Genomic DNA, 9,649 nt, shown 5'->3' on the forward strand with positions numbered 1-9,649 from the left:
TCACCCTTGCTTCAGAACAGTTAGTGAGACACTCAGCCTTAGAGAAAGTCCAAGGCAAGTCAACCCGGGATTGGAGAAATCAATAAATCTCCAAGTCAGTAGAGGCAAATCCACCAATCCTATGGAAAATCTACCTGTCCTTCAAGACCCGTCCTGCTTCTCATTCCTCAGAATTCCTCTTGCATCCAGAGACAACTTCCCAGGACCTTGTTCTCCATCACATGTTGGAGTGCTCCCCAGCTTTACTTCCAAAGCTTCCTCTCTCTTGCTATCAGAATGCTCTTCCCCATATGCAAATCCAACCTGTCCATGTGTATTAGTCCATTTGTGTTGCTTATAACAGAATACATGGAACTGGGTTGATTTATAAAGAAAATGAAATTTATTGCTTACAGTTTCTGAGGCTGGGAAGTCCCAAGTCCATCTGGTGGTGGTAACAGTGACCCAGGGGTCTCATATTGCACGACGGTGGAAGCAGAGAGCAGAGACAGACTCTCCTCTTCTTTTAAAGCCCTCAGAACCATGCCCCTGACCACCATTTTTAATCCACTGACTACTGCACAGTCCTACAATCCAATCACCTCTTCAAGGCCCCACCTTTCAATTACCACAATAGGATTTCCCACCCTCTTAACAGTCACAGAGGGGGCTAAGTTTCCAATACATAAAGCTTGGGGACACAATTCAAGCTTCAATTAGTCTTGGTGGGACATAAATTCAATCCACTACACCATGTCCACCTAACCCTTCCCATGGCCCATAGCACTTAGGATAAATCCAAGTGCCCTGGATTCTACTCAGCCATCCAGCCCCAGGGCTCCTCAATTCACTTATTTGTTTAATGAATATTTATGGAGCATCTCTTTACGCAAGGCACTGTCCCAGGTGCTGGGGAAACATGAGTTTCCATTCTCATGAGGCCAGCATTCCAGTGCCTGAAGCCTCTCTCCCCGACTCCATATACCCTGCCCTCAAAGACCACATCCCACAGCACTCCAACCATTCTCTCCCCTTGGGCCTTCGCTTTTGCTATTCCCTCTGTCTTTAGTGCTGGCGCCCTGCCCATGTCCACCTGGCACCTGCTGTATCCACCTGTCCAAGCTCACCTCTAGGATCACCATCTCTGTAAGTCTTTTCTGGGCCTCCAGGGAGGAACATCTCTTTTCTACCTCCATTGTTCTCTGTATTTTCTCAGTAATTGTCTGTGTAATGAGTGAGTCAATGAGTGAATTTATAAACAAGTCTCTCCAACTAATCATTGAACTCCTCACCTTCTACCTGTCGTACAATAGAAAGCCCCCTATCTTGGAATCAGGAAACCAATGCTGACCTTGGTTGACCTTGGATGAGTCACCTAACATCTTGAGGCTCAACTGTGTGAAGATTCACAGAAAGGACTGAATGCCTCCTTGAGGTTGCTGTAAGGACACCCTGAGGTGATACGTGTGAATATGCTTTGCAGACTGTGAAGCATTATACAAGTTAACACAGCAGCATACTGTCTGTGCATACGCATGCAAGCGTGTGTGTGCACATGTGCATGCACATGTGTGTGGTTTTTTGTTGGCAACTGGTTCCTAATTGCACCTCAGTAAACTCTTCTGTGGGTCAGCAAGATAACATTCACTGTAGTACAGTCTTCAGCTCAAGACCACTTATTAGAAAGTCACTGTCTTCCTGAATGCTCTTTTTTATTTATTAGATTATTTCTTATTAAGAAGAACTTGGTGATGAAGCCACATGGAAGAAATGTAAAGGCTTTCTTTGGTAGCTCTACCCTAAAAGGCCAGAGAGGTCAGTTCTGCAAGAGGACCCCCACAAGGAGGCTGGCTGGGGACAAGCAGCCCAGGCCTGTCTCCAACCTGAATACAAATAATGCTTCCCAGGTGGTTTTCTTCATAAGGATCCTAAAAGCACATACTTGGTCTTAATCGACCAAACAAGCTCCTAATCAAGTTTCATAGCATGAATCGAGGTAAGTCACCACAAAAGGTATTTTTAGGACCTCAGACAAGGAGGGGATTGTCTGGAGAGCTCTAGGGTAATTTGCGGGTCTGTTTTATTTCTGAATCAGAGGCAGTGGAAAAGCTGCTTCAGACCCCACGGCCCGAGCGGCGGGTGGAGCTCGGCAGTGATTCATGCAGAACTTGGGGCTCAAACTGAAACCGTAGATGTTTGTCTTCACAGCTGCGTGTTATTTTTACCCTTACTAAATATTCTCTCTTACACCTGGAATTTCAGCCTCTTCCCAACAGTCCTGTTCCTTCACCCTTCTCCGAAGCAGTTGAAGACAAAATTAATTAAAAAGTCACCACCAGCTCCCTCCAGCCCAACAACAGTTAGTTCTTTGTCCCTGAAAGGGGCTTGAGGTTTCCCTGAGAAAATTTCCTTATTTAATTGTATATTTCTCTTTACAATTGAGACTATGTTGCATTTAGATCTTGAAAACTGGGGGGTGGAGGGGGGGGAAGCATCATTTTGGGAGTCATCATTTGGGAATAAAATGTTCTACAGAATAAGATTTCTACAGCAGTTACAAGATAAAGATCAGACGCGATGTCTGTTTTGTAAATTCCTTTTTGTTTGTTTGTTTGAAACACTTTCATTTTCAGAGAGAAAAGAATTAAGCCCAGTAGCCACTATGGTGCTTCAGGTTTTTATTTCGTAACGAGCTATGTACATAACCAAAATGATTTCACTCTCAAAACAAAAAATGTCAAAGCAGTCCCCCCATCTTCCCGACGCCAGCACCACAGTGACCCGAAGGCATTTACTTGTATCACAATGAAGACCACAGATCTTATGTTCTCCTCTTCTACAAAACGGTGCCCATCCACTTGATGTACCAAGAAATAACAAAGATGGTGACGAGTGACCACTAGGAGAAGGGACGAGAAAAATTCTGCTCTGGACAGAGAGGAAGTGGCAGAGCATTGGTGTCCCCTCCTAACTCTGCCTTCTCGATCCACGTCTCAGTTCTGCAGCACAATGAATTGACGCCTGTGAAGACCCAAGGCCCCTGACATATAGAAAAAACTGTTCCTAACTGACCTCACTGCTACAGCCTGAATGTCTGTCCCCCCAAAAATGTATATGTCGAAACCCTAACCCCCAATGTAATGGTATTTGGAGGTGGGGCCTTTGGGAGGTGATTAGGTCACGACAGTGAAGCCCTCATCAATGGGATTAGTGCCCTTCTAAGGGGACTCCAGAGAGCTCCCTTGTCCCTCCCCTCATGTGAGGATGCAGCCAGAAGGTGCCATCTATGAACCAGGAAACAGGTCCTCGCCAGACACCAGATCCGCTGGTGCCTTGATCTTGGACTTGCAGCTTCCAGAACTGTGAGAATGCAACGTCTGTTGTGTAGAATCCACCCAGTCTATGGTATTTTTGTTACAGCAGCCTGAGAAGACTAAGATATTTACTCTGACAGTTTGGAAAAATCCCTAAAATGGAAGTGTCCAACTGTGCCCCCTAAAGCTTGGAAAGTGGCCGAGCTTCATTAGGAGACATTGTTTATGCCAATCTGAGTCGGAGTCCTGAGGCAGGGTCCCTGGGTCTTGGTTTCAGCACAGGAGCCGGAAGATACCATAAAATCTGGGTAACATTACACCCCTCCTTTACTCAGAGTCCCCAATAGACCCATGATCTCTCCAAACCCATCCCCTGTTACTCACCCCCTCAGTTACTCAACATCAGCACAATGGACTCCTTGCTGTTCTGAATACTTCAGGCTGACCTCAGGGCCTTTACACCTGCCATTCCCTTTACCCAGAATGTTTTCCACTGCTTAGCCACATGGCCCTATCCCTCACCACCTTTGGAGCTTTACTCAAATGTCACCATCTCACAGATCACCTTCTCAGGTGCCCCCATCTAGAACTGCCACCCCCTTTCCTGCTTTATTCTTCTCCTTGGCATTCACCACAATCCAGTCTGCTACATAGTTTAAACGGCCTTCATCCCAACTAGAAAGTGAACTTAGCGAGGCAGAAATTTTGTATATTTTATTACTGTATCCAAAGTGCCTAGAACAGTGACTGCACATAGCAGGTGTCTGATAAATACTCGTATTTGTTGCATGAATGAATGACTTGGCATAACCAGTATGTCTGAGGCCCAGATGGATCAATCAGCTAATCCCCATTTTCTATCATCTGCATCCCACTGCAGGTGGCATGCTTTTAAAATTATGTGTCAAGAGCATCTTGTTATCTGGCCCTCTGCTGGAGTTATGCACATCACACAGTGAATCTCTTTCCCAGCACAGAGAAAGGCAAGGCCCAGAGGACATCGCCTCTCACTGTACAGGCTCAGCCAGACAAAGTACCCATGTGGTGAGAGGTAAGAGAGGTGGTCCTCAATCAGGCAGACAGACTTCCTGGGAACAAACCCTCCTCTACGTGTTGTATTCTCCCGGATCATTCCCTGAAAGGCCACCTCATCCAGCTGCTGGCATCCCCATTTTTCGTCTCCCTGGGTCATGCATCAGAGCAGTGATCTCAGATCACCAAGCATCAGAATCCCCCAATGCCTTGCTAAAACACAAAGTGCTGGACTCTGAAGGACTCATTCTCTTCTGATTCACTAGGTCTGGGGCAGGGTCTGAGACTCTGCATCTCGAACAAGCTCCCAGGGGGTGCTGATGCTGCTGGACCTGGGACCCCACTTTGAGAACCACACCAGGGGAGCCCTCATCCAACAGAACCAAACACATTTATGGTTTGGGGCTTGGGCTAGGGGTAAGACTGACAGCATGAAGCACAGATTCATTAATTTCCACCTGCAGAGAGCCTCCAGGTGGGCTGCAGGAATTGCTGTTATTCCAGGTGGGCTACAGGGAATTGTCATCACCTATGGAGAGACGAAGGCACTGCTGAATGCAGCCCTGCCCTGCACACAGTCCTGCCCACCTGCCTGTGGGAGGACACTTCTGTTGCAGACTGTGTGTGTGTGTTACCTCTTCGCTCATCTTGCCAGTCTATAGTGGCTGGAGCCTTAGAAACCTCACAGCAAATTAAGGGCATCAGTAGGGCCTTGCTAGAGGCCCGGCAGGCGCTGACCCTCCGCAGGGTGCTTTGTGTGTGCCACGCGGGAAAACAGCTGCTTTGCGTTCAGCCACACACTGACAGTTCTGCAGTTCTCCTCTGTGTGCATACTTGGGGTTTCTGGTGTGTGAGGCTGGAGTGGAGAAAGAGGAGGCAAGGTGGTTGTGGCCACTGGAGCTGAAAACTAATGTCCTGTGTCTACACAACGTGAAATTAGATTAGCGTCTGCAAGAATTCTGCCATCTGATCCGGCAGTGGCCAAGCTAAAACCGCAATGACTTCCCTGTTGGCTCACAAAGCAGTGGTTCCTTTCTCTCCTGTTTTACTTTTATTATTTTTTATAGAAACTCTATTATAATGGCAACAGATCTCATTTCACCACTTGTATTTCATTTCAGCAGCTTGTAAGCACGTTAGAGCTGAGGTTTTGTAGAATTCCTCTATTTGGTTGGGAACTAAGTCCCTCCCTCCTCCCAAAGCACTTTGCCTTTTCCTCCACAGGTAGTGAATGGATAGGGACAGACGGAGGGGGCCATTCCAAGAACGGCATTCTACGCGGAAGGAGGTGGGTTGTGTTCTGGCAATCCTGAAGCTGTCGCAAGGGCACTTCTCCCATGCAGACAATTGCAAAAGAGCAGCAGGGGCTAACAGCCCACATGTTCCAGCCAAAATCCAAACTTGGACTTATGTAAATTCCCCTTGGACTTGACTTTAAGAGGCGTGTGTGCCACAGGAAAGCCCACTGTGCTACACATAAGCTCAGAGCAGGGACAGTTAGAAGCTACTAGGTCGGGGGCCAGGAGACAGGCTAACTCCCTGCCTCTAACTCCCCCTGGCCTGGAGCTTCCGTTCTGGAAGGATGCAGGAAGGCAGAGTGTTCGGGAGCTGTGTCCTGCTGGTGTTCTGCACGGGGAGGTTAGCCATGTCCAGCTCCGCAGCATCTCTGCCCTGAGCCCCTCCATGCAGGACCCACATCTCATGATCCTTACTTCCGTGCCCCATACCTCAGACAGGGCTGGCACAACCAGCAGCCTGCTCAAGGACTCCAGAGTGAAGCAGAGTGAATGCACAGCCACGTTCCTTTTTATGGAGCTGGACCTGGCATGGGCGAAGAGCACTGGTGAGCTGGCAGTGCCTGTGGATGGGACCCAGGGCTCGGTCTGCACTACAGCCGCCTCTGATCCTCTGGGTGTGATGGAAACTTGAACACTGGAATGGCTCCTCTAGCCCCTGACCGGTCTACGGGCCCTGGTAGTGTCAGGTGTGGTGGTCAGTTTCCTTGCTAACGTGGCCAGATTATAGCACCCAGCGACTTAACCAAATGCTAACTCAGGTGCTGCTATAGAAAGTATTTTGTAGAGACGATTAACATCTACAATTGGTGAAGCTGTAGCTAAAGGAGATTACCCTGGATAATGTGGATGAGGCTTGTCCAATCAGTTGGAGGCCTTAAGAGCAAAAACAGGTTTCCCAGAGAAGAAATTTTGCCTCAAGACTGCAACGTAGAAATTCTGCCTGTGTTCCCAGCCACTGGCCTGCCCTACAGATCTCAGACTTGCCAGTCCCCTACAATTGCATGAGTCAATTTCTTAAAATAAAACTTAAACTATTAACATATCCTATAGGTCTGCCTCTCTGGAGGAGCCCGTCTGCCACACCGTGCTAGGCCCCACACACGACTGCAGCAGACACACTGATCTCTGGAGACACAGGCCTGAGCACTGTATTCTCTTCTACAAAGAGGACTGATACCTGCTACCCCCTGTCTCCCTGGAACGTTCCTGGGGGTGGGGAATGGTGACACTTTGTGACGGGTGACACCTGCATCATCACTGGGCACCTCAAAGCTTGGCAGGGGGCCTCTTTCCCACAGGGCCTGCCATTCTCCATCCCAGATGCACATGCACCTGGATCTAAGGTGGATGGAGTCATGCTTGCTCTCTTCGTGGACAGCACTTGCCAAACCGACAACCTTCGAATCCTCTGGAAAGAGGAGGAGGACAGCACGGCTGACTTTACCTGGTTCTCGCCCGCCAAAACCCCATGGAACTGTACTGAAAGTCTACAGTGGGAGCATTTAGAGTGATGTCAGGACTCTGCAAGGCCTGAGGAGGAAGAGCTTCAAGTGCCCCTTGTTCCCTTTCAGGGAGATGTCCGGTTCTCCTGAAGAAGATTCCATTTCCAGAAAGAACCTCGGCCCTGCATGATTCTCAGCACCTACCTGAGAGAAGAACTACCAAGAGTCTCCCTTCCCCTGTTGCCCTAGTGTTTTTCTTGGGTCTGCAGGGTCCAGAGTTGCCCTACATCTTGTCCCAAGGCCCGGGATAGCCAGTAGAGGCAGGGGACAGCACATCAGCTACCGAAGGGAGCCACAGGCTCCTGGCAGGGAAAACACGTTCCCTCTTCTGCTAGCAGAATGCTTGTTTTACTTTTAAAATTCAGGAGTAGCACAGGGAGAACAAAAGAAACTTTTGTTTCTGCCTCACTGTCTCGTCTCCTCACTCAGCCCCCTTCTAAGGCTTGCTAAGTCCAGACAGGGTACAGCTCACTCTGCTGACTGCTGGCTGGATATCATCTCAGTGACCCTTTGCTTGAGGTGTTTCTCTCTCTCTCTCTGTCATAATCCCCACATACACGTGTATTTCCTATAGGTAGAAATAAGCCTCTTAGGAAGAAAAGCTTTGGAAATGTACCTTGCTCTTTGCCTCTCTACCAGGACCATGCTGGCATGAATGGGATCATATAATGGGATTACATGACTCCATCCAAAGTAGAATCCATTCAGTGTTTCCAGCTTAGCCCCACCAACTACTCTTCTACATAAATACTGTTGCTTTCTTCAGAACGTGATTACATTGCATTCTTCTAAGTCTCAGAAATGTCTACAGTTAATGATCAGTAGAAACATTCTATGGGATGGACAGGATTTATGGGTAAAATATTTACACGTAATTATTAACCTCGCACAACTTCGTTATGGGACCCTATGATTGCATTTTCTATTGAGGTCTTTTCAGAACTTGAGGAGTTCATCTCTCAGAAACATTCTATGGGATGGACAGGATTTATGGGTAAAATATTTACACGTAATTATTAACCTTGCACAACTTCGTTATGGGACCCTATGATTGCATTTTCTATTGAGGTCTTTTCAGAACTTGAGGAGTTCATCTCTCTTTTTTTTTTCCTTTTTGTCTTTTTTTTTCGTGTCTGGCAACGGATTGCAACCCTCAATGTCGCGCCCGTACCAGACCGGGACCGGCAACGGGATCGCAGCCCTCAGTGTTGCACCCACACCTCACTCAGCCAGTGAGCGGGAACCGGTCTGTATGTGGGATCCGAACCCTCGGCGGGAGCACCACGCTCACACACTGTAGCAGTGCGCCACCGGGCCGGCCCTAGGAGTTCATCTCTTGATGAGCTCCAAGACACCTTGAAATCCACTTAAAGGACCTATGTCATAGCAATATTTGACATCAGGGTTATTCTCATATTTAACAAGAAGCTAGATACACACAAATAAACTGACTTTTCAGAGTCAAGGAAAGTTCTGGCATCTCTCATCTCCCTATTTGGCACATCCAGCCTCTTTGTTGACGTTCCCACTAAGGCACTGTGACTTGGCACCTTCATTAACTCCAAATTAGGGGTTGACGCAATGGTTCCCAGTGCTTATAAAACATGACACTTACAATAAATGCATTTAGCATTAAAACATACATACAACAAAAAGGCCCTGTGATAGCTGCAAAGGAGTGGAAAACGTTCTGGGTGTGCAGTCAAACACCCCTGGTTTAAATCCAAATTCTGAGTCCCTTTAAGTGGTGATTTTGGGTTAGCCAGAAAATGCCTGATCATCAGTTTCCTCATCCATCAAACAGGGACAAACATTGCTCCCAGAGCTGCGTGGAGGACTGACAGCTGTCAGATGTGAAAAGGCTTTGTGTACAGTAAAGCACTAGAAAATGGGAGCTGTTCTTTGACTCTATGTAGAAATATAGATTATGCAACATAGAAGAGAAATTTGTCCTGGTATTTTATACTCTTTTTCCTGAATATACATGAGATATTATATCACAATTGAAAGTAATTTTATGTTTCAAAACTACCTCTAATAAAATGCTCTTGAGTGCCCAGGATAGTTCTGCCTGTGGTAATACATTCTACATGACAGCTGCATTTTCATGACAAACTCAGGAAAGTTAATAATTATGGAAGGCATTGGAGCTTGGCTTTAAGTGTAAGTTAAGAAGAAAACAGCATGCATTAAGAAAAGGGGACAGGAGGGATAGAAGAACGGGGTGGACATGGGCAGCTTATGAAGGAGCTCCATTAACAAATCCAAATGGCTTGGACATATGCTGCACTGGCTGGCCACTAGCTGACACTCTCCCTCCATAAAAACATAACACAGCATTATTTTCCAGGCAATAAAACCTCAGAAATGAATTCTGCCATATGTGAGCAAGGCTCCCCTCATGCAGAGCCCTCAAGCCTGGGAAATGGAAATGAACACCACATCTTCAAAGAGAGTTCTTGGTAAATATTCTACCGGTTTTACAACCTCTATCCTCAACACAAACCACTGGAGAACACATTTT

At 47.2% G+C, this 9,649-nt stretch overlaps 1 protein-coding gene across 1 annotated transcript in view; it reads right to left on the reverse strand.

The window, feature by feature from the left end:
* LOC103606208 (transcriptional regulator ERG) overlaps positions 1-9,649 on the reverse strand; it is a 103,894-nt gene that overhangs the window by 42,115 nt on the left and 52,130 nt on the right. The gene's annotated exons all lie outside the window — the stretch shown is intronic.

The sequence above is a fragment of the Galeopterus variegatus genome, unplaced genomic scaffold (genome assembly GCF_000696425.1).
Source record: "Galeopterus variegatus unplaced genomic scaffold, G_variegatus-3.0.2 Scaffold6376, whole genome shotgun sequence".
NCBI lineage: Eukaryota > Metazoa > Chordata > Mammalia > Dermoptera > Cynocephalidae > Galeopterus > Galeopterus variegatus.